At 46.4% G+C, this 23,195-nt stretch overlaps 1 protein-coding gene and 1 long non-coding RNA gene across 5 annotated transcripts in view; one reads left to right on the forward strand and one right to left on the reverse strand.

Annotated features, from left to right (window-relative positions):
• The window catches only part of ADK (adenosine kinase), a 723,202-nt gene that overhangs the window by 299,966 nt on the left and 400,041 nt on the right, over window positions 1–23,195 (reverse strand). The gene's annotated exons all lie outside the window — the stretch shown is intronic.
• On the forward strand, window positions 141–13,306 carry LOC147711017 (uncharacterized). Its single transcript, XR_015295660.1, has 3 exons — window positions 141–809; window positions 11,538–12,315; window positions 12,395–13,306. It is a non-coding gene; the product is annotated as an uncharacterized LOC147711017 (long non-coding RNA).

The following is a 23,195-nucleotide window of genomic DNA, read 5'->3' on the forward strand; positions in this document are numbered from 1 at the left end:
TGCCCCATGTGCACTGTGGATTTCTGATCGACATCACATGGGCTAATTTTAAGGCCAAACACTACATGGAGGCAAACGTATATGCTATGAATCTACAACAGATTCAAGCTGTAAATCTATATTTATTATTATTTTTTTTTAAAGTAGTGTAAGCAAAACATTAATCTTTCTGAAATTTAGAATAGAATTCTGGAAAGCTTCACAATGCCACAACAACTACAAAATGAGGCGGCAGCTGATTGTTAACATGGACACTTCTTTCAATTAGCTGCATAACCATATCTGCTCCTGTAATAGAAGACTTTGATATCCCTCTTGGCACAGAGGGAAAGAAGGGGTTTTGCGGGTGGCATTAGCTAAAGTCCTTTTATTTGAGAGAGATCCACATCTAAAGGCAAATTCAACCTGGGTAATCAGAGCCTTTTCTTCTGATAAAGTGTTGATGAGGCAATCTCTTAAAGATAGATACACTTGGTGCACTTGTCTGCGTAAAAAGGCAGGGACAGGCACTTTCTGAATATCTTAGGAGCTGATCTGAGTCATAAAGAAAATGCTTTGAATTGGTAGCGCTGACCCACTAAGTAAACTGATAGCTTTTTTCCTGCCATTTGGGTACACTGGGACATTAAGTAAGCATCCTGATGATCCAGGGATGTAAGGAAATGCCCTTCCTGAAGCACCAGAACTAATTTCCTGCAGAGCAGAAATCCAAAAGGATTGCTTCTTCAGAAAATATCTTCAGAACCAGGAGCAGATCCCTTTAAGATTTTGGCACATTCGATTCCTCATTTTAGAAACAGAATAATCATGTAGGAGAGTAGGGTCTGCAATCCTATGATCACCCAGATTTTTTTGCTTTTGTTTCACTGGTTTACGACTTTCTCTGGCTGTGGGCCTGCCAATCAGACCCACAGCCTGGCTGTTCTCTTTCTAAATTACCTCATGTACCCTAGGTGCATCTACCAATTGGTACTGGGCCACCTTATCAGACCCTGTAACTCAGGGCATAGGTGTACCCAGGGCTGCCAGGGGCTGCAGCACGTATTGTGCCACCCCTGGCTGGCCTCCTAAATTTGACACAACTGGCTGCATGACAGCTGGGGCAAAGTCGTGTAATCACCCTTTGCTGTAGGTGTAGTATACCTATACCTAACCCTAAAATGGACACACAGATTCCTATCAGTCACTCCTATGGCAGGCCTTGACAATCCTGAAGGCAGAGTGCTTGGAATCGTGTGAGATGGTGCTCTGGCATGAGCTGAGCCTGTCTGCAGCTTGCGGAATCAAGTCCTAATAGCTGTTCCATGATATCGCATACCATATACTCTTAAGTGCATTATAATCCTCGCGGTTAAATGCTATCTTTGGTATTGCTTTATCAAAACATGTCGAGTAAGGTGTCATACGAATTGGAATACTAACCCCTCGCCAATTCTGGCGACGGGGTTAGCATTCCACCCTTCTAGAGGGACACGACATGTATGTAACTGTGAACCCCGGTTAAAGTTAACTGAAGCCTCAGCTCCACAAAATGGATGCTGCCACCACAGACACGAGTCTGACCCCCTACAGCTGGGAGTCCTTCCAGCGAGGGGAGCCTGGACAAAGGGTTTCCTGTCAGGGGCGGTGCTAGCACCGTCCCAGACATGGTTTTGTGTATCCTGGGTAGGCAGGGCTTTACAGGAAGGTGACTGCTGAGTGGCACCCCGGTGCTCACTACGCATAGGCCGGTCTGAACCAGTTCCAGGGGCACACCAGCCCCTGGCCTGGGGAAGTCCGGCATGGCTGAGGGGTGTAACCACCCCCCACCTAGTCCCACCCATAGGCAGGACCTAGTCACCGGGCCAGCCCCCTTTTTTAGTATAAAGATGGGAGCGGGCCCCCTGTTAAAATTAGATCATCTTTGGAATCAAGATACCACTTTCTTCGAAAGGACTTCACGATTTCTTCTTCAAGATTCTCCCTTGTGGCTAAGGAGTAGTCACCCTGCATCCGCAGGCACCATCCTAAAGAACACTGCGGTCTGCTGCAAGTCCTTCATCACGAATCCGACGACCCAGCTCGACGAGACCCGGCTTCCCTGGCCCCTCTGACCTCTACTCACCTCTACAGCCCAGCTGAGAACCGTGAGTGCGACGAGACCTCAAGGGACCGACGATCGCCAAGACTGCACGACATCTTTACTGCAAGCCCACCGTGTCCTCCACTGGTGAGTGCTTTGGGGTCCGAGAAGCCCCGACCCTGCGCAGCTCCAGCACCCAAGATCAGCCCCCCTGCATCTCCACGATCTGCGTGGGGCCCTTCTGCTGTTTGCTGTGCACCGCGTTGTTTGGCTACTAGCCGGCTGGCTTGTGGCCCTCTGAACGACGCCCAACGACTTCACGACTGCTGGTCTGGTTGCTCCAGGCTGGCCTTTGCTTCCTTCTTCAAGAGAGGCACCCCGGACCCTCCTGGTCCACTCCAGACGCCATTTTAGGTCCACCGCGTGGGCTTGAATTTGCCAAGGCTTTGTTGCCCAATCCTGGGTCCAGCGACGCCGACAGCTTCTATCTTCGTGGGACAGCTCGATCCTCCATCCTGGTCGCCGACAACGCCTCCTGGTCCGTGAGATCTTCGAGTCAAGCGTCACCCACTCACCTAGTCGAGGTGGCTACCATCCGGTGCCCTCCTGGTGCCCACTGACTACTGGCTAGTAGTCTCGAACTTGGTCCCCTCTGCTTTCAGGTGTCATCTATCTTCAAGATCCAGGCTTGGATCCGACTGAACTTTCTTCACTGGTCACCGGCCAGCATCTTTTCTTCCGGCTCCTGGTCCGTCTACGAGGATTCCCGACGTCTTTTCAGACCTATGCAGCTGCAGCCCCTGGGCTAGGTAACTTCGGCATTTCGGTGCCCCAGCATAGCCTCACTATCCAAGGGTCAGAATCTACTTTCGTTTTCTCCCTACCAGGTCGGGTTCGCCCGAGAACACTAACTTTCTAATTCCTAGCTACCATAGACTTTTGTCCCGCATCTCGCGTGAGAGTGCACACACTGCACCCGAGTCCCCTAGGCCTCCTAGACATAATCTAACGATTCCCTAGTCAAGTCCTAGCGATTCCAAAAGCTATTAGTACTGTACTTACCTGCTAGGAATTTCGCATTCCACTTTCAGAGTATATGGTTTTCCGTGCCCCTCGGGCATTTGTATATACTGTGCTAACTTAAGTATTTTTGTAAGAGTTTTGGTTTGTGCTTAGTACCCTGTCCTCATAAAGAGTACAGGGCTGTTGTGATCTTTAAATAAATAACTGTTTATTTTCATAACACTTGTGTGGTGTCCTTTCACTTGGTATTCAAGGGGTATATGTGTGGTAAACAGCTGGCTTAATGCGCCCTCTCGAGTCTTTAGCCTTAGACTGCTCGTATCCACGCTACTAGGATAGCTGGTCTATAAGGTTGACTCACAACCAATCATCAATAAGGGTTGCTGGACTGATACATAGTGTTCACTAGAATAGTGAGCACTGCATATCAGGCCACCTTCTCACATTGGTGAGCAGCGGGTGGGATTTGAGCTTGCTGTTGTTTTACCACACGTATCCTAAGAATATCTTGTTGGAAGATCACATAAGTACTGTTAGGTACACATAACTAAAGCTTAGAATACTCTGAGTTCTACTGAACCAGCTGTTGTAGCTCCTCAAGGCTTAGCACACCTTGGCTGCAACTCTTAGCAAGGGATCAGTAGGTAAACACATAGTGTAGGTAGGTGCATCACTTACACCACACTAGAAACAGTATGTCGGACAAAGGAGGAAACACTGAGGTTCCCCTTGTGTCAGTTGACCCTCCACAGGTCATCCCTTCAAGATATACTGCGCTTAGCTTCCATGAGTTACGACAAGTGTGTACCTCTAGGAAGATTAAGCAGGGGTCTAACCCCACAACTGCCTTTCTGATTGGTCTCTTAGAGACTCATGATGCAAGGAGGGCTGGTAACCCAGACCCTTCTAATTCAGATGGCAACATGCCCTCCTTACAGGGTCCCTTTGATGCCCAGGACCATCCTCTTCAGGAAGCAGATGATGCTGATGATGAGGATGATGATTTGGTATCAGGGGATGAGGCAGAAAAGGAACAGGTAGAAGTCAGCAGACTAACCAGGTCCAACTTAAGCAGACATGAGATGGGCACTAGGGGACCCTTGGGGCCACTCTCAGGTCAGCTTAACATTGGGAATGGACGAGATAGATCTCTATCAAGAGGCTCTATCAGATCCCTTCATACCAATGGCTCTCAACGTTCCTCTCAAAGGGGAATGACATCTCCCCAGAGGAGAATGTATGAAGCTAAGGAAAAGGCAGCCAATCTGAGGATTGAAAGGGAAGAACTTGCCCTGGCCAAAGAGAGGCTTGCCTTTGCTAGAGAGCAACAATTGAGTGGGACAGTCCCCACTGGTGGCAGCATTGTACCTAGCAATAGGGAAAGGAGTTTTGATACAAAACACCTTGGTAAGATAGTGCCCCCCTTTAAACAAGGGGATGACATCCACAAATGGATTACTGCTTTGGAGAGGGCCTGCACTGTGCAAGGTGTTCCCCCAAGTCAGTGGGCAGCTATCTTGTGGCTCTCCTTTGAGGGTAAAGGAAGAGACAAGCTCCTCACCACAAGGGTGGAGGATGCTAATGATTACCAAGTCTTGAAAAATGCACTGGTTGATGGGTTTGGCCTAACCACTGAGCAGTACAGGGTGCTGTTCAGGGATACCCAGAAAACTCAGTCTCAAGATTGGGCTGACTTTGTAGATTGTGCCACTAAGGCTTTTGAGGGCTGGTTGCTGGGCAGTAAGGTTACTGATTATAAAGGATTGTACAATTTGATGATGAGAGAGCAAATTTTAAACAATTGTCAGAACCAGTTGTTGCATCAGCATCTTGTTGACTCAGATCTGACCTCTCCCCAAGAATTGGGAAAGAAGGCAGACAGATGGGTTAGAACAAGAGTTAAACAGAACCAGGGCCAGAATCAAGGTGGTCAGAAGAAAGCAGACCAGAAGGGTAAGGATTCGAAAGGGGAACAAAATGACCAGAAGTCTTCGACAGGTCCCCAACAACCCAAAGAGGGTGGGGGTCAGGCTCCCCAAAAGAAGAAAGAAGGCCAATCTAAAAGGTGGTGCCAATACTGCAAAAGTAAAACTCACTGGTTTAGTGAGTGCACCAAGAAAGGAGGAGGGCAGACTCCTGCCACTGCAGCCCCTAAGGCACCTGTGCCCCCTAGTACAGCCAGCAGTGGTAGTGCACCTCCCAAGGGTTTAGTAGGGTTAACCCTGGGTTCTGAGGGGAGTGACAACTTAGTTGGCACCCTCACTCAGGCTGTCCTTGTCAGTACAGGGGATATGGATATGTCCCCTGACATAAGTCCCAATACTTTGGGCAAATACAGACAGACACCTTTTATTAATGGAAAAATGGCTCAGGCCTATAGGGACACTTGTGCCAGTGTCACAATGGTGACACCTAGCTTTGTGGACCCTGGACAGATCATGCCAGGTACAGAATTCCTGGTGACCAATGCAAGCAATGTCACTACCAATCATAGTATGGCAATTGTAGCTTTCTCCTGGGGAGGGGTAACTGGCCACAAGAAGGTTGTAGTTAGTTCAGACCTCCCAGTGGATTGTTTGTTGGGCAATGATTTGGAGTCATCACAATGGTCAGAAGTGGAGCAGAGGACTCATCTGGAAATGTTAGGTTTGCCAGCACATGTGTTTGCTGTGACTAGGTCACAGGCCAGAAGATGCCCCACTGAACAGGTGCTGGATCCTGGAACAATGGACCAGACACCTTCCAAGAAAAAGAGCAGTAGGGTTAAGGCTGTGCCTTCCCCCTTGCCCCAGGTTGTGGATCAAGTCTCAGAGGAGGCTGACCTGCAGGAATTGAGGGAAACTGAGCCTAGAGAGTTTGAACTTGATCAAGTTGAATTCTTGGGTTCAGGGGGACCCTCAAGGGAAGACCTGGGGAAGGACCAGTTAGGCTGCCCTTCTCTTGAACCCCTCAGACAGCAGGCTGCTGCTGAGGCTGCTGGGAACGCCACAGGTACCCACAAGGTATACTGGGAAGATGGACTCCTGTACACTGAGTCAAGAGACCCCAAGCCTGGCATGACCAGGAGGCTGGTTGTACCCTTGTCTCAGAGAGGTTTCCTACTTACCTTGGCCCATGAGATTCCCTTAGCAGGACACTTAGGCCAGACAAAGACTTGGGACAGGCTTGTCTCACACTTTCACTGGCCTCACATGAATGAGGATACCAAGGAGTTTTGTCGCTCCTGTGTCACTTGCCAAGCCAGTGGTAAGTCAGGTGGCACAACAAAGGCCCCCCTTATACCAATGCCTGTGGTGGGGGTGCCCTTTGAAAGAGTGGGGATTGACATTGTTGGTCCAATGGAACCCCAGACAGCATCAGGGCACAAGTTTATACTGGTGGTAGTGGATCATGCCACCAGGTATCCTGAAGCTATTCCACTTAGGACCACCACAGCCCCTGTGGTGGCAAGGGCCCTAGTTGGAGTGTTCTCCAGAGTGGGCTTCCCTAAGGAGGTTGTCTCTGACAGAGGTGCAAACTTCATGTCAAGCTATTTAACTGCTATGTGGAAGGAGTGTGGTGTCAATTACAAATTCACTACACCCTATCACCCACAATGCAATGGGCTTGTTGAAAGGTTCAACAGGACCCTAAAAGGGATGATTCATGGACTACCTGAAACACTCAGGCGTAGATGGGATGTCCTGATGCCCTGCCTTCTGTTTGCTTACAGAGAGGTCCCACAAAAGGGGGTTGGCTACAGCCCTTTTGAACTTTTGTATGGGCATCCTGTGAGAGGCCCCTTGTGTTTGGTGAAGGAAGGATGGGAGAGACCTCTCAAAAAGCCTGCAACCAACATAATGGACTATGTACTTGGTCTCCGCTCCAGGATGGCTGAGTATATGGAGAAGGCATCAGAAAACCTTAAGGCCAGTCAAGAACTTCAAAAAGCTTGGCATGACCAAAAGGCTGTCCTGACTGTTTATCAGCCTGGACAGAAGGTGTGGGTGCTGGAGCCAGTGGCCCCAGCAGCACTCAAAGACAAATGGTCTGGGCCCCACACAATCCTTGAGCAAAAGGGAGAGGTCACCTACCTGGTGGACCTTGGAACTCCCAGGAGTCCCCATAGGGTACTCCATGTCAACAGGCTCAAAGCATATGTCGACAGGAAGGACATGAGCTTGCTCATGGCCATAGATGAGGGACAGGAGGAAGAGAGTGACCCTCTCCCAGACCTGCTCACTCAGAATCCTGATGATGGGTCAGTAGATGGTGTTGTCTTTTGTGGCAGCCTCTCTGAACATCAGCAGAAAGACTGTAAACAGGTTCTTCAGTCTTTCAGACGTATGTTCTCTCTGACACCCAGTCAGACCAATTGGTGCACCCATGAGGTTGACACTGGTGACAGCCTGCCAGTCAAGAGTAAAATCTACAGGCAGCCTGATCATGTTAGAGACTGCATAAAAACTGAAGTGCAGAAAATGTTGGAATTGGGAGTCATTGAACCCTCAGATAGCCCTTGGGCTAGTCCAGTAGTTCTAGTGCCAAAGCCTCACACCCAAGATGGTAAGAGAGAGATGAGGTTTTGCGTAGACTACAGGGGTCTCAATGCAGTCACTAAGACTGATGCCCATCCAATACCAAGGGCAGATGAACTTATAGATAGATTGGCTTCTGCCAACTACTTAAGTACATTTGACTTAACAGCTGGGTATTGGCAAATCAGGTTAGCTGAGGATGCCAAGCCCAAAACAGCATTTTCAACCCCTGGTGGGCATTATCAATTTGTGGTAATGCCCTTTGGTCTGAAAAATGCACCTGCCACCTTCCAAAGGTTGGTGAATCAAGTCCTTACTGGGCTGGATGACTTCTGTGCAGCATATCTAGATGATATTGCTGTCTTTAGCTCCACCTGGGAGGATCACCTGGTCCACCTGAGGAAAGTGTTAGAGGCTCTGCAAGCAGCAGGCCTCACTATCAAGGCCACCAAGTGCCAGATAGGGCAGACACAGGTTGTATACCTGGGCCACCTTGTAGGTGGAGGCCAGGTTCAGCCACTGGAGAGCAAAATACAGTCAATCAGGGACTGGGCTCCTCCAACCACCCAGACTCAGGTTCGAGCTTTCTTGGGCCTGACTGGATACTACAGAAAATTTGTCAGGAACTATGGTTCCATTGTGACACCATTAAATGAACTGACAAGTAAAAAAATGCCAAAAAAGGTTCAGTGGACAGCAGGCTGTCAAAAAGCATTCGATGACCTAAAGCAGGCCATGTGCACAGCACCTATCCTTAAGAGTCCAGACTACTCCAAACCATTCATTGTCCAAACAGATGCTTCTGAGTTGGGTGTGGGAGCTGTTCTTTCTCAACTGAATTTTGATGGTCAGGATCAGCCCATTGCTTTTATAAGCAGAAGGCTGACCCCCAGAGAGAAGAATTGGTCAGCTATTGAGAGGGAGGCCTTTGCTGTGGTTTGGGCCCTGAAGAAGCTGAGGCCATACTTGTTTGGCACTCACTTCAAGATTCAGACCGACCATAAGCCCCTCTTGTGGCTAAATCAGATGAAGGGTGAAAACCCCAAACTGCTTAGGTGGTCCATTTCCCTACAGGGGATGGACTTTACAGTGGAACATAGACCTGGTACTGATCATGGCAATGCCGATGGGCTCTCCAGATATTTCCACTTAGAACAAGAAGACTCACCTGGTCAAGGTTAGCTTATTGTCCCAAAGTTTGGGGGGGGGTCATGTAGGAGAGTAGGGTCTGCAATCCTATGATCACCCAGATTTTTTTGCTTTTGTTTCACTGGTTTACGACTTTCTCTGGCTGTGGGCCTGCCAATCAGACCCACAGCCTGGCTGTTCTCTTTCTAAATTACCTCATGTACCCTAGGTGCATCTACCAATTGGTACTGGGCCACCTTATCAGACCCTGTAACTCAGGGCATAGGTGTACCCAGGGCTGCCAGGGGCTGCAGCACGTATTGTGCCACCCCTGGCTGGCCTCCTAAATTTGACACAACTGGCTGCATGACAGCTGGGGCAAAGTCGTGTAATCACCCTTTGCTGTAGGTGTAGTATACCTATACCTAACCCTAAAATGGACACACAGATTCCTATCAGTCACTCCTATGGCAGGCCTTGACAATCCTGAAGGCAGAGTGCTTGGAATCGTGTGAGATGGTGCTCTGGCATGAGCTGAGCCTGTCTGCAGCTTGCGGAATCAAGTCCTAATAGCTGTTCCATGATATCGCATACCATATACTCTTAAGTGCATTATAATCCTCGCGGTTAAATGCTATCTTTGGTATTGCTTTATCAAAACATGTCGAGTAAGGTGTCATACGAATTGGAATACTAACCCCTCGCCAATTCTGGCGACGGGGTTAGCATTCCACCCTTCTAGAGGGACACGACATGTATGTAACTGTGAACCCCGGTTAAAGTTAACTGAAGCCTCAGCTCCACAAAATGGATGCTGCCACCACAGACACGAGTCTGACCCCCTACAGCTGGGAGTCCTTCCAGCGAGGGGAGCCTGGACAAAGGGTTTCCTGTCAGGGGCGGTGCTAGCACCGTCCCAGACATGGTTTTGTGTATCCTGGGTAGGCAGGGCTTTACAGGAAGGTGACTGCTGAGTGGCACCCCGGTGCTCACTACGCATAGGCCGGTCTGAACCAGTTCCAGGGGCACACCAGCCCCTGGCCTGGGGAAGTCCGGCATGGCTGAGGGGTGTAACCACCCCCCACCTAGTCCCACCCATAGGCAGGACCTAGTCACCGGGCCAGCCCCCTTTTTTAGTATAAAGATGGGAGCGGGCCCCCTGTTAAAATTAGATCATCTTTGGAATCAAGATACCACTTTCTTCGAAAGGACTTCACGATTTCTTCTTCAAGATTCTCCCTTGTGGCTAAGGAGTAGTCACCCTGCATCCGCAGGCACCATCCTAAAGAACACTGCGGTCTGCTGCAAGTCCTTCATCACGAATCCGACGACCCAGCTCGACGAGACCCGGCTTCCCTGGCCCCTCTGACCTCTACTCACCTCTACAGCCCAGCTGAGAACCGTGAGTGCGACGAGACCTCAAGGGACCGACGATCGCCAAGACTGCACGACATCTTTACTGCAAGCCCACCGTGTCCTCCACTGGTGAGTGCTTTGGGGTCCGAGAAGCCCCGACCCTGCGCAGCTCCAGCACCCAAGATCAGCCCCCCTGCATCTCCACGATCTGCGTGGGGCCCTTCTGCTGTTTGCTGTGCACCGCGTTGTTTGGCTACTAGCCGGCTGGCTTGTGGCCCTCTGAACGACGCCCAACGACTTCACGACTGCTGGTCTGGTTGCTCCAGGCTGGCCTTTGCTTCCTTCTTCAAGAGAGGCACCCCGGACCCTCCTGGTCCACTCCAGACGCCATTTTAGGTCCACCGCGTGGGCTTGAATTTGCCAAGGCTTTGTTGCCCAATCCTGGGTCCAGCGACGCCGACAGCTTCTATCTTCGTGGGACAGCTCGATCCTCCATCCTGGTCGCCGACAACGCCTCCTGGTCCGTGAGATCTTCGAGTCAAGCGTCACCCACTCACCTAGTCGAGGTGGCTACCATCCGGTGCCCTCCTGGTGCCCACTGACTACTGGCTAGTAGTCTCGAACTTGGTCCCCTCTGCTTTCAGGTGTCATCTATCTTCAAGATCCAGGCTTGGATCCGACTGAACTTTCTTCACTGGTCACCGGCCAGCATCTTTTCTTCCGGCTCCTGGTCCGTCTACGAGGATTCCCGACGTCTTTTCAGACCTATGCAGCTGCAGCCCCTGGGCTAGGTAACTTCGGCATTTCGGTGCCCCAGCATAGCCTCACTATCCAAGGGTCAGAATCTACTTTCGTTTTCTCCCTACCAGGTCGGGTTCGCCCGAGAACACTAACTTTCTAATTCCTAGCTACCATAGACTTTTGTCCCGCATCTCGCGTGAGAGTGCACACACTGCACCCGAGTCCCCTAGGCCTCCTAGACATAATCTAACGATTCCCTAGTCAAGTCCTAGCGATTCCAAAAGCTATTAGTACTGTACTTACCTGCTAGGAATTTCGCATTCCACTTTCAGAGTATATGGTTTTCCGTGCCCCTCGGGCATTTGTATATACTGTGCTAACTTAAGTATTTTTGTAAGAGTTTTGGTTTGTGCTTAGTACCCTGTCCTCATAAAGAGTACAGGGCTGTTGTGATCTTTAAATAAATAACTGTTTATTTTCATAACACTTGTGTGGTGTCCTTTCACTTGGTATTCAAGGGGTATATGTGTGGTAAACAGCTGGCTTAATGCGCCCTCTCGAGTCTTTAGCCTTAGACTGCTCGTATCCACGCTACTAGGATAGCTGGTCTATAAGGTTGACTCACAACCAATCATCAATAAGGGTTGCTGGACTGATACATAGTGTTCACTAGAATAGTGAGCACTGCATATCAGGCCACCTTCTCACAGTGCAGTTCACACAAGTGTAGATGTTGCCCCGTGATTTTTCTAGGGTGAAGGATTTGGAGGAGTCTCTAGAAATTTCATTGTGTGCTTGATCATTGGAGTACTCCGCAGTCTACGTCCATGGTAGATCAAAATAGGAAATTTTGCAGCATATCCCTCCACTAATCGTTTCAATCAAAATTAACAGACTAACATGTTCACTTCTCAAATTCCAAATTCAACTATACTAATTCACCACTAATCCTTTATGGGTTCCGGAGTGGCGTGCTTCAACACCCCATCAGGGGTAACAAGCGCTATATGAATGCAAACCTTTCTTCCCCTTTTATCCCTCCGCTGTCCTTTTCACTCCAAATAACGGACTAATATCCACCACTGAGATTACTTTCATATTTCACCATACTAATTCACCTCTAATCCTTTATGGGCTTATGCAGTAGCGTGCTTTAACACCCCATCAGGGGTAACAAGCAATATAGAAATACAAACCTTTTTTTCTCCTCTATCCTTCTGCTATAATTCCAAATCCAAATAACTGACTAACCTATCCACCACAAAAAATGTACTTGCATGTTTCACTATACTAATTCAACACTAATCCTCTATGGGTCCCGGAGTAGGGTGCTACTTGCCGAAAAAGCGCTTTGACGCCTCGTCAGGGGTAGTAAGCGCTATATAAATGCAATTACAATACAGGAGTCAGTTGGGGGCAGTAAAAAAAAAAAAAAAGTCAGGCTGAGTTTTGATTACACTAGGAGCATGATTAGCAGTGCCCCTCTTTGTCCCTTTTGATTTTCAACACTTTGGATATTAGCTTCTAGAGGTACATTTTCTCATATTCCAGCATGTGGAATGGGAAGGGAAAGAAGGTGGTATATTATTGTTGTCCTTGTAGTGGTTATAACCTCATCTGTAGCCCCGAGAATGCCTGGAGCCATGAAAGGATGCCCTAGGCACAAGCTTGTACTGCAGGGCTCCCTGTAAGTGTGGTGTATCAGTATCTGTGCAGTGCCTTGTCCACATGCTTGCCAAACCGGTTTTGCACATCAAACAGCTTGTCAAGCAGTTTTGCTGGCACCTCAGGCCAAAAGGTTGACCTGAGCCAATTTAGTCTTTTCAGTATCAGTGACGAGGACTTTGATGAAAATAAACATTCGAGATATCTACTGCTGAATTCACAATGGGTGCCGATGAGGTGGTGCAGTGACAGGCGCTAGAGGGTTCCTCGATCTTCGTTGGGCAGCCTGTGAGATAACGGAATCAGGCTTAGGATGACTTATTAGACATGCTGGAGCATCGTCCGAAGCCTTGTACTTCTTGTCAATTTTGGGCAAGACAGGGATAACTGTGGCTGGTGTCCTCATTACTTTTAATCATTCTTCCCCATATGTGGTCAACAATAGGAATAGACCAAACAGATTTTCTAGATAGGTCTTTAAAATCCTAAAGAAATCAGTCTGATTGCTTTACTGTCTGGAATAGTTGAAAACTTTATGCTACTCTGTCCATTAAGTTTTAATAACAAAAGGAATACAGCCACCGTTTTGTTTGCTGCTGTTTATTGAAGCAGACTTGAGACCAATGTATAAAGTCAAAGGTCTTGGCTTTTTTATTTCGCCCTCATTTAAACTTTCTTTTGAGTAATTTTTCTCTTAATTAAAGCATACAAGCTGCCTATGTCCTCTGGCAGAGATTCTATCATCTGAGGAGAAGGAGACGCTGGGGTTGATAGTCATCCCATTCATCTCCTGTTTGACCTTCTTTCTGAGGCGGATTATCTTCAACTTCTCCATCAGAGGTACCTGAATGTTGAATCCCACTAGTATCTCCCACTGGGGAAGATGCAGACACAAGTACAGATGTAGGAGGTGGTGAAACAGGGGCTGGTGGCTGCGGAGGTGGAGGAAGAGGTGCTGAAGGAAAAAGTGTATGATAGTCTCGTAATAAATCCTGAAGGTCTTGAACCATTGCGACGGGAAGGTAAACTATAGGTTCAGAAACTGGCTCCATATATTGCATTTTAGCATGAAGAGGGCGGTTTCCATGTTGATAATCTCCTCCGTAATCCTTGTCCTCATCTTTCTGATATTTTACATGCAATTGGGAAGGACTATCAGCAGGTTCAAACTTCCCATCATCATGAAATTCCTCCAAGAATGTTGAAGGAGGTAAAGGAGAAACAATTGCAGGATTTTGCAAAAGGTGCCTCGTCAACGGTATTGTTGATGAGAACGTCGTCGACGGTTACATTCCATCGTCAGCTTTGTTTACGGTAAAGGCGTCTGCGTCGTCGACGAGGACATTACAGTTGAAGCAGTCTCTCTCGTTGACGAAATTGTTGTTGACTGGGTCGTAGACAAAGTAGTTGATGGAACCACCGTTGTTGAAGAGGATGCAGACGAAAAGGTTGTAGTCGTGGTCAGTGTTCCAGTCGACGAAAAGGTAGATGGCGGTATAGCAATCGTCGTCACCCGAAGCGTCAGACGGGACTCTCGTCAGCGATGGATATTTTTTCGACGATGAGGAAGGAGAAACTGGTTTGGAATTTTTTTTTTCGTCGATGGAGATTCTGAAATTAACACCGTCGGTGGTTCTTTGAGACAGATATTTACATGGAATAAATTGAAGAATATTTGTCTTTATCTTTTTTATGGCTTTTCTCCTCAGTTGGAAATGAAAGCTTTCCTTTTTGTGAGTTACCTTCCTCCTCATTAAGAGACCTTGTTGATGTCTTTTTCTTGGAAACTTCAGATGATTCAAGAGATCTCTCTCTCTCCTTTTAAGTGTTTCCTTTGAGGCTAGTGAGTTAGAGCTCTCCTCATACTCTGAAAGAACATCACATTTTGACTTTAGTTTTTGTAGCCAAATCAATAATCTACCGTCCCTGTCCTGATGGTTTTTGTAGACTGTTCTACAGATTCTTCAGTCTTTTACCTTGTGTTGAGGGTAAAGGCAGTAGAGGAAGCTTTTATGCGGATCCTCAGCATGCAGCCTTTTTTCCACATGATGCACACAACCTGAAGAGACCTTTCTTTGAAGATTAAGACCTTTTTGATGAGAAAAATGTTAGAAAACTGGAAAACCAGAGAAAAAGTGAGCAGAGCTCAGGGAGACTCCCTTTCACACGACGTGCGGTAGAAAATGAGGGACCTAGCCTCTTTTGGGATTGTTCTAGAGAGTGCCATCGCCCTATTGGCTATTGGTTGGATTTGGTTCTTTTTTTACAAAAGAAAGTAGATACGCTATTGTACCGACTGTTCATCGCATGGTAGCCTATGGTCATTTTATTACCTGCTTTTATATGAATACCATGGACTCCCACTACGATGACAGATGATTAAAGCATGTGAATCTATGAAAGATCCAACACTGGAGAATAGAGGAGTCACACAAATTGTGACTCAAAGCTTCTTTGAAGAAAAACAAGCTGTAATGGAGTACACCATAGATGGCAGGAGTATGGAAAGCAGGTTTCTACAGCCACACACTACAGACACATTTTTATGTTTAGCATAAAGTAAGAATAATGAGGACTTAATTTCAGCGTAAGATGCTGTTGGGCTTCCGAGTCCACTTTTACACAAGCCGGAACTAAGAAGAGATCACTGAGAATGTATGTATTATTGAAATGGAGCAAACCTAGCCAAAGGCAGCAGAACACTATACAGAGTGAAAAACAAGGATGCAGTCAACAGGAGATTTGAGAGTAGCTCGATTTTGGACTGGTGTTGCTGCATTATGATGTAGTGTTCTTTAAAGAGATGCAACTTCAACGCTTTACTGAATTTAAGCAGGGTTGGGGTACGACCTTGTGGTTAAGGGGATATTGTTGCATTTCTAGTTGCAGATGGAATTAGGTATGTTGCCATGTTTTTTTTTGGGGCACTTCCTTGTCTCCAGGCTGATGGCGATAAGGAATCTAGACGCAATAAGAATGCATCTAACCATCAAAGAGAACAGATACCTCCTAAATATTTTACCAATAAGAGAATGATGTAATGGTCCCGTCACTCTACATAATACTAGTTTAATATATGACAGATACTACAGAGTACTTTTCATTTAAATTATTGAACAAACATTGGCTTAAACAGAAGTGAGAAAGATCATAAACCTAAAGTAAAACATAACCACCCATTGATTGTGTTGAAAATATAATGAATAGGATGAGACAAGACATTTTCATTTAAGTGGTATCATAACAGATAACCATCTAATGTTGTACATGTAATGCTTATTATAGATATTACAACCAACGGTTTAGCTTTGGAAGTCAAATTCAATATTAACTTGAAAAAAAATGAATGCATGATGATATTTATGTAACTACATCTAATTGTTTTTCTTTTTCTAATATTTGTTTTTACTTTTCTGCTCTTGTACCCTTCTCTGATTCCTAAGGATTATCACTTTGAGATAAGGAAAATGTTACTTACCAGTATGCATCTGTTTTTGGCATGTAGAGCTGCTGAGTTACACACTGTGCATAGATCGCCACCTAGTATTGGACCCGGATGTTTGCAGTTTGTTTTTGTCCTGAAAAGTTCTTTGGAAGTCACTCTGCACCATATTGCGCATGGACATCAGCTTCATCCTCAGATTGTTTTTCGCCATTAGGGAAATAATGGAGCTTTGCAAGAAAAGGATGTCCGTGTAAATTGTCTCTAATTAAGATATTACTAGAACAGACCAGGGTAGCCGGGTGGGCGTGTGCAACTCTGCAGCTCTACATGTCAAGAACAGATGCAAACTGGTAAGTAGCATTTTCCGTTTGAGGCATATGAGCTGCCGATTGCACACTGTGCATAGATTGTATAGCAGTACCCACCGTTAGCGGCGACCACCCCTATCTGTTGCAGTAATTTGAAATAATGTTTTGAGAACAGCCTGGCCCACATTACCTTGTTGCTTGGTTTGCACATCTACACAATAGTGTTTTGTGAATGTGTGCAGTGTAGACAATGTAGCTACTCTGCAGATGTCATCTAGGGGAATGTTACCTAGAAATGCCATTGAAGCCCCTATTTTTCTTGTAGAATGGGCTTTAGGAGGAACAGATAATGTTTGTTTAGCTTTGTGGTAGCAAATTTGTATGCATTTGACAATCCATCTAGATATCCCAGATTTTGATATGGGATTACCCTTGAGTGGTGGTGAGAAAGACAAAAAGTTGTGTGGTTTTGCGAAAAGGTTGTGTTCTCTCAATGTAGTATAGCAATGCTATTTTGACATCAAGGGTATGAAGAGCTCTTTCTGCTACTGTTTGTGGCTGCGAGAAGACTGGCAGTTCCACAGATTGATTGAGGTGGAAGGGAGAAATGACCTTGGTATGCGTCCGCTGTCAAGATTAATTGGGGAACTGGCTCTAGGAACGGTCGTCCCTTGGAAAAGTTTTTGGTGTTCCACCACTGCAGAGAGCGATGAGTCAGACCGTCTACCAACACTAGGTCTGTTAATTGACCTTGAGCCTGGTTCTATTGACGTGATAAGCACTCTTGGAGAGGATGCATTTGAACTCTTGCATGGGGCACTATGAAAATGCAAGAGGCCATCATCCCTATAAGCTGCATAAACACTCGTGCTGGAAGGGAGTGTTGTGGCTGAAACTTTGAGAAGAGTTTGCATGCTGGCTATCCTTATTGGAGTGGGATAAGCTAGTGCTGTTGAAGTGTTTATTGTAGCACCGAGGTACTGTTGTACTTTGGATGGTTGCAGATGAGACTTGGTGTGGTTTATTGTGAACTCCAAGTTGTAGAGCAGTAGGATTGTGGCATGGGTGTGTTCTACACACTGGTTGTATGAGCTGGCTTTTATGAGCCAGTCGTCGAGATACGGGAAGACGTGGATGCGCTGTCTACGTAAATGTGCTGTTACAACTGCTAGGCACTTTGTGAATACTCTGGGTACTGCAGTGACTCCGAGTGGGAGTACTTTGAATTGATAGTGCTGCCCGTCTATTACAAATCTGAGATACTGCCTGTGAGCTTTGTGAATGGGAAGTGGAAGTATGCGTCCTTGAGATCTAGAGTAGCAAGGAAGTCGTTTTTTAGTAGGAGAGGAAGGGCTTGTTGAAGTGTGACCATGTGAAAATGGTCTGACTGGATGTATATGTTTAGCGGCCTTAGGGAGCAGTCCTTCTTTGGGATAAGTAAATATAGGGAGTAAACCCCCTTGTTTTGTTGGTGGAAAGGAACTGGTTCTATTGCACTTTTTTCTAGCAAAGATATTACTTCTTGCTTTAACAGTGATAGATGTTCTTGTGACATTGGGCGTGGTTTGGGTGGTATGTTTGGGGGGGGTAGAGGTCAGTTCTAGATAGTAACCTGACTGAATAATTTGTCACACCCACCTGCCTGATGTGATGTTGATCCAGGCAGGAAGGAATTGTTGCGGTCTCCCCACCACAGGAGTGGAATGTTGGTAGGGAAGTCATTGGGTAGGGGTGGAGGCAGAGTGGGAGTTGTTGGCTTTGCCCCCGGCTTTTGATGTAACCCCCTCTCTGGTAGCCCTTAGTGAATGTGGATTGGCTAGGGGTCTTGTAAGAAGTGGAGGAGCTTTCAGAGGAGTAGCCTCTTGTGTTGCCTCTGTATGATGAGCGACGAAAAGAGCATCAGGGAGCTTTCAGCTGCAAGGCTCCCATAGATTTTGTGGTGTCTGTCTTTTTTCATTTTCTCTAAAGACACATCGACATTAGGGCCAAATAAATGTGACTCAAATGGCTAATGAAGGATGGAATTTTGTACCTCCGGTTTAAAACCTGAAATACGTAGCCAGGCATGTCTACGCAAGAGTGTGCTGGTATTGATTGCCCTTGAGATAGTGTCTGCAGCATCTAGGGCACAACAAACACAAGTATTAGTAATATTTTTACCTTTTTGTAGGAGTTTATTAGCCCTGTTTTTATACTTGTCTGGTAGATGCTGCATTATGGACTCTCGTTCATCATAATGTGCCCGGTAGTATCTTGACAACAACGCTTGAGTATTGGCAATGCGCCATAGGTTAGCTGCCTGTGACGCCGTGCGCTTACCAGAGGCGTCAAGGAGTTTAGATGCCTTATCTGGTGGTGAGGCCTCACCTGATGTCTGTGAATTGGCATGTTTACGTGCATTGGATACTACTAAAGAATCTAATGGTGCTGGACCTCTAATGTAAACTGGGTGTGTAGGGGCAGCTTTGTGCATTTTCTCAATTCGAGGGTTGAGGACCCGAGCCCTGACAGGATCTTCAAATATTTCTGTTGCATGCTTAATGACCCCTTTAAGCATTGGCAAAATGGCAGTGGACCTTTGTGTATCATCAAAAGTGTCCAATAGGAAATCTACCTCCACAGTATCGGTGTGTAAGTCAAACCCATGGTACTGGGCAGCTCTTTGGACAAGTAGGTTAAAACCTATAGTGTCCTCTGGAGGGGGAAGGCCTGGAAGGATATACATTGTCTTGGGGGACGTTAGGCACATAAGGGGTGTTATAATCATCCCATGGGTTAGGTGACTGAGGGGGACTATTGGTCCCTGCTGGGTCATGTGCACCCCCACCTGTTCATCAAAGTCTGTATGTACATCATCTGGATTAGTGGATGGTGTAGGCGAATGATGTGGTGGAGGAAGTGTAGAAGGAGGAACAGTATGGGGAGGTGGAGGAGAAGGGACCCTTAATAGAGAGGTTGGAATATCTTTTCTTTGGGGGAGGAGGTGGTGCAGGCGCCTCTAGTGGTCTCTTCTTGGAGCTAAGAGCTAGTTGGCAGTCTTAGGATCCTTTACAAGAGGCTTTTGATTAGGAACTGGTTTAAAAGGCTCTTCTGTGTCTGGCAGATCCTTCGGCGTCGAAGTTTTCGGACGTTTCTTAGGCACCGACTCGGTGGCTGGTCTAGAGTCTTTTGTCTTAGAAGTATGACTTTTTGAAATGTCTTTTATTGGAACGTGTTTTTTCAGTTCCAGCTGTTTTTTCGGCTCCGAAGCGTGAGAGTCGGGACCTTTAGGTGTTTTTTTACTCGGCTCCGAGTGCGGTTTCGGTATCGATGAGCCCGTGCCAGTCTTCGGCGCAGAGTGCTTAGGTGTCGGAGCAGTGGTTGGCGTGGTTGAGGAAGATGGCTTCTTTTTCGGTGTTGTTATGGGATCGGCACCGGGAATAGGCTGACTCCAGGCCGAGCCGCCTGAAGGCTTAATAGGCTTCTTTGCCAAGCCTGAAGGCAGGGCGTGGGAAGCAGTCGCTCAGTGTGCATCCAGGCCTGAAGGGGAGGGTGTGACCGAAGCCTTTTTAGTGGGTGTCTAGGAACGGTCGGAGGTCTTACGACCCGTTGAGCTGGAGTGAAGTCCTCGACTTCAGAGTCTTCGGCATCAGAGGAGCTGGCACTTTCTTCGGCCTGCTGGTGTTCTGGCACGTCAACGCCTTCTTCGAAGATGTCGTCGGGAATCAACGCTGACGAGCGAGCCATTGTTCTTCGAGCTAGACGGTACCGAATAGTTTTCTTGGAGCGGAAAGAGGCACAAGCAAAACAGTCTCTGGCCTCGTGCTGCGGTGAGGCAAAGGTTGCACACCTCATGTAGATCGGTTTGGGGAAACTTCGATCTACATCAAGGACACCTCTTGAATGGCGTCCTTTCCATGAGCCAGAAAGTAAGGCCTAGTTAGGCCCGAAGGCCTTAGTTGACGGCCGGAATCGAAGACTTCGAAGTTAAGAGTCGCGTCGATGGGGATCACGATCAGAACAATACCGTCGAACTGGGTGAGGATTGCGCGCCGAAGGAAAATCGGTTCAAAACTGGAGCGCTGGAAACACATCCGAGCCTGATGGCGGAAAAAAACAATCTGAGGATGGAGCCGATGTCCATGCGTAATATGGTCCAGAGGAGGAGTCACCCATCTCGTGTCTTCCAAAGAACTTTTCAGGACAAAAACAAACTGCAAACATCCGGGCCGAACACTAGGTGGCGATCTATGAACAGTGTGCAATCTGCAGCTCATATGGCTCAAACTGTTATTTACTGTAAAACAAAATAAATAAACGCATAATAGTACTACTGGAGAGTAATTTATAAACTACCTCTGAAAAATAAAAGACTGCCCCGAGGATATGATTACAAACACGAAAAGTCCAATCCATGTGTTAGCATATGTTAACAAGTATTGTCAAAGCCAATAGGTCTAAGCAATCCAAGAGCTATAGGCATCGTCAATGTAAAGCTCTACAAGCATTGTCAATGCTTATGGCACATCAGCATATCTATACGCACTCTGTGCCAGGTGAGGTCTGCCCTCCATGCAGCATCACCAGCAGAGCTGGTAAGGTGCCTTCGACCCTTTGGGCGCTGGAGCACTAAAAGCAGGGCAGCAGACTGCATTGACAGAAGCAACATCTTCACAGACGCTCTCTGCCTACAAATGGCATCCTGGAACAACAATGTTATTTACATTAGTTGCCATAATGGTCTCCCTGCGTGCATGGAATAAATATGTTCCGACTGAGCAGGTTTGTTTCTACTATAGATTTCTTACACCATCACATGAAAGAATAATAAAAGGTATATAAAGGAAATGTATGTTGGTATATATAACTTAGTCACTGTTTCGATGGGATGCTCAGGCTTTATTCTGATGGATTTGACAACTGAAAATCAAGAGCACAGGCATGATAAAGTACTACGTCAAAGGGAGATCTAAATCTAAACTTGTACTTTTACGCATTTCATACGGGCTTTATATGAGTGCATGCGTGAAACTTGTGTAAAGCTTTTTTTAAGCAAGTATTTTGAAAGTAAATCAGAATTAAAATTAATGTTGCACTGGCAAATGGTTGCATTTATTTGTGCCCCGATTTGCTGGTGAAACATTTTTAATTGTGATTGTAAATACATACCTAATTAAACTCTTTACATTGCAGTGATAGAAGGTAATTTAAGTGTGTGTGCATTTTGGGTACAAAGAAAATCATCTGATTAACCACATAAGGTATCCACGCCAAATTTACGTTCTTTTCTTCCAACTCACAGGGATTCTAAAGGTGCCAAAAACCCAGGTGACCCCCTTGCATAACCAGGTTGTTTTGTGATAGGTAAGGTGAGTGAATCCCTCCTGGGGTGATCCCCAAGCAGGGATCTAATAGGGAAGGGTACCATTGGAAAGGGGAGATTCTCCCCTTTCCAATGATACCTCTCCCATCTGTTTCGGTGCTCGGGAGGTGGGGGTTTGAGATGCCCCACAAGCACCGAAACTGTGAAACTGAAACTAAGCTTCAGTTTTGTTTTCGTTGCAATGACAGTGCGCCATGCCTGCAATCGTCATTGCAAGGACATCGAAAGAAAAAAAAAAAAGGCGTGAGGAGTTTAGGGAAGCTCTTTCCAACCTCCGCAGGCAAAAGAAAAAAAAAAAAGGAAGTCACTCTGCTGTCCGCAGCCGAAGTCTTTTCTGAGCATGTGCTCATAACGGAACCATTCCGTCATGAGCACCCAACGGGTTAGAAGTCTTTAAGTATGTTTTGCAATTAAATCAGATGTACTCTGAATTAAAAGTAAAGTTGCACCAGCAAATCAAAATAAAATATAAATGCAGTATGTTGAAAGTATTTAATTTTGATGTCAGTGCAACAGTACATTTAATTATGAATATGTGTGAATTTCTTTCACAACATGTGCTTAAACAAAGGCTTTCCATAGCTTGAATTTGTTTGTAAACGCACTCAGTCTTTAAATTGTTGTGATAGATGTGTTATTTAGCCACGTGTTTGGAAAGTCATTCACAGGCATGGAATTACAAGTATATTGTACCGATGTCAGACCGGAATGCTGACATACACCAATAGTGTAAAATAGCTAAACGGATACATCGGAAAACAGCGTCAGGCATTTGACCTTGGTCTTTGAATCCACAGCAAATGTGACGAGATATGAACAAAATCCACAGGCCTGTTTACAGAGAAGCTTAGAGCAGTGAGTAAAAATATAAGTGCTTGTGTTAAGGGTTCTTTAACAAAGAAAAAAATAGTTCCTGAAACGGATCCTAAAAATGGAAACAGTGGAGGGATGGCCTAAGGTCCATGCTCTCAGAGAGGGCTAAACACAGGAAGAGGAAGAACAAATGCATGCCATGGACATATAGCAAGAAAGAATATGAGAGCGACCATGGAGCCCACAAAGTATAAACATATCTGTTCGAGACCCCCCCATGTCTAGCTTAGACCTAAAAAAAACCAATGAGTTATCATAAGACACATATGACGCAATAAATGAATCCTTCATTAAACGTAAAACATCTCTTGCAGTACTTTTTGCAAACTTTAGTAAAAGGAGTGAAGAGGCAGGATAGTTCCAGTATAGAGGCCGTCTTAAGCCTGTCTAACTTTTGAATATCTGCTCAGAGACTAAATCGGATCTCTAGGAGGAAAAAGGTTGAGATGTTCTTTTCAACTTCAATGGAAAGGTAGGGACAAGTTCTCGGATGGTCAAGTGACTTCCCTTCGGTAACCCTTTTTCTTATTAGACCTTATTTAGTAGCAAAGTCCTCACCGTTTGAATATCCCAGGAATCAGAATGGATCCGGAAACTTTTCAGCCATACTGCTGTGCACTGTAAGTGGTGCCTTACAGCTCTGCACTGACACAGTTGCTTTAAAGTCTGTCCGCGCCTCTAAACGCAGAACCCCAAAGCAAATTGGCAGTGGGCA

Source organism: Lissotriton vulgaris, chromosome 5 (assembly GCF_964263255.1).
Source record: "Lissotriton vulgaris chromosome 5, aLisVul1.2, whole genome shotgun sequence".
Classification (NCBI taxonomy): Eukaryota; Metazoa; Chordata; class Amphibia; order Caudata; family Salamandridae; genus Lissotriton; species Lissotriton vulgaris.